Here is a 2,022-nt window from a genome sequence, read left to right as displayed (position 1 = left end):
CCACAAAAAGTACTAACGATTCTGTTATTGTTTTGATATTCTGTCATCCCAGACTCTTGCGCATCTGGTGACCTATTTTTTATTCGCCAGTTCCGAGAAAAGTGTCGTTTCGATGCGTGGTGGGCCCGGGATGACAATTCGAGTTGAGTTGGAAGTTCATGTGAAGTCCTGGAAACAAGAAAAAAAGAAGATCCACGCTTCCCTAACTCAAAAAGTCATTAGAAACCGAGGGTAGCTTGTATGGAGACTTTTGTTCCTCGTGCGCTAAAACGCCGAATTAAATTTTTTATCTATACTTAACAGGAAAAAAGTTGCCTCCTTCGCGATATATAGGCAAATAAAGAATGGGTGCTATCATTTCGGGACAAAACAGGTGAAAATTTAGGTCGAAAAAAGTGTTTATAGACAAGGCATTTGAATTTAGCCAAAATCTGACTTGACCACGGGAATGCGCGCATAAAAGCACCCCTAGGGCAGTTTTTATACGGAGCAGTCTCATTTGCTTCCTGGATGTGCAGGGCCAAACATGGCCAAAAGTGGTGATTTTGGCCGTCCAAGGTGTCCATTTTCCGCGAAAATGGCGTTTTTTGGCGTCACTAAAAAAATCATTGCGAAGCAACTACTGGAGATATGCTTGTAAAACTTTGGGAGCGGTCGTGCGAACACATGCGCCAAGTTTTCTGCTAAAGTCTGCAGGCCAGATCTGCCGGGCGGCACATAAAACCGGAAAAAACCACCTAAAAAAAGAGCATGCCAAACAAAGTCTCACATTTCGCTGAATAACTTTTGATCTAGAAGAGTTAGACAAATTCTGATTGCGGGAACGGCTCCGCCGTGTGTTTTTACGTATGTCTATGTCCCGTAGATAAAAAGTACATATTGCAAAAAAAGTACATGTTGTACATAAATCTACCTTTGATATTCGGATTCCCCGTGAAAAACTACGCCTAGGCCGCAGGGTTACAAAGACGAGTCATTGCACTTATGCCCTTTTATAGACGCTTTTAGAAATCGGCCAAAACAGTATTTATTAATTTAGACAGTGTTCCACTGACATGTCGCATGCTGCGATATGTCCACGTGAAAGAGCACCGAAAAGCACCCCTAGAACACCCTTCATACCCGTTCTAACGGTTCTCTTTCATCTTCATAATAATCAAATTAAAGAACACCATACAAAAAACAAGATCTCGTGTGTAGTGGCTCGCCAGGCATACTAAAACCAAGATGTCGTGTGGGCACATGCCAGACATCATATCTTGCGTTTGCAAACCCACGCAAAGTCGGTAAACAGCTCAAAACGGGCTAAAAAGTAGACAGCACCCGGACTTCCCCGGTGGTCACCCACCCGAGTACTACCCGAGCTTGAGGCTGCTTAACTTCACAGAGCAGACGGGATATGGTGCTTTCAGCCTAAGATGGCCGTCTACATTTGACTTTGACCGACACACCTATTAGTGTTTATCACTCGTATACATTGGTACAACACATTTACACACTCACATGTCCACATACGTGGCCATAGACTGCACACGATGGCCCCCAATACCCCTTCTGGCCCTCAGAATTGGCTGGGTGGATGGCTACACTTTATATAGTAACAAAACAAAAAGGGGGGTGGTGTGGCGCACTCCAATACAAACGTGTGGCCAGCAGCTCACTCCTACAACGCAGCATACGTATTCTCTCCGATAGGAACCCCACACAGACCGACACCTTCATACACAGCAGTGCAGATAGCCGCCGCACCCCATATTTGCGCATACGCGGCCTGGAAACAATGTTAAACCACCAAAGTGGCCATCTTTTTAAATGCTAAATCCCAAATATCCCATTTTTTCATAAAAAAACCGAAAATGATTCAAGCCACCCCCCCTTAGGAAAAAATAAAAAAACCTCCAAAAATTTTTATATGTATTGACACAGCGCGTTCCGCCTTTAAATAAAACCACAAACAGGGTCAAAAAACTTCAAGGGGTTTCTCCCCCCCCCCCTCTTTCCACACTCCTTATTTTTCTTCCC

At 44.2% G+C, this 2,022-nt stretch overlaps 1 non-coding gene across 1 annotated transcript; it reads right to left on the bottom strand.

Annotated features, from left to right (window-relative positions):
• Window positions 1-1,309: 1,309 nt before the first annotated feature.
• On the bottom strand, window positions 1,310-1,423 carry PITG_33331. Its single transcript, XR_009934725.1, has one exon. It is a non-coding gene; the product is annotated as an 8S ribosomal RNA (ribosomal RNA).
• Between the last annotated feature and the right edge of the window lie 599 nt (window positions 1,424-2,022).

The sequence above is a fragment of the Phytophthora infestans genome, genomic scaffold, assembly GCF_000142945.1.
Source record: "Phytophthora infestans T30-4 supercont1.52 genomic scaffold, whole genome shotgun sequence".
In the NCBI taxonomy this organism is placed as follows: domain Eukaryota; phylum Oomycota; class Peronosporomycetes; order Peronosporales; family Peronosporaceae; genus Phytophthora; species Phytophthora infestans.
Note: the sequence above shows the minus strand (reverse complement) of the source record. Positions and strands in the feature narration are given on the sequence as shown.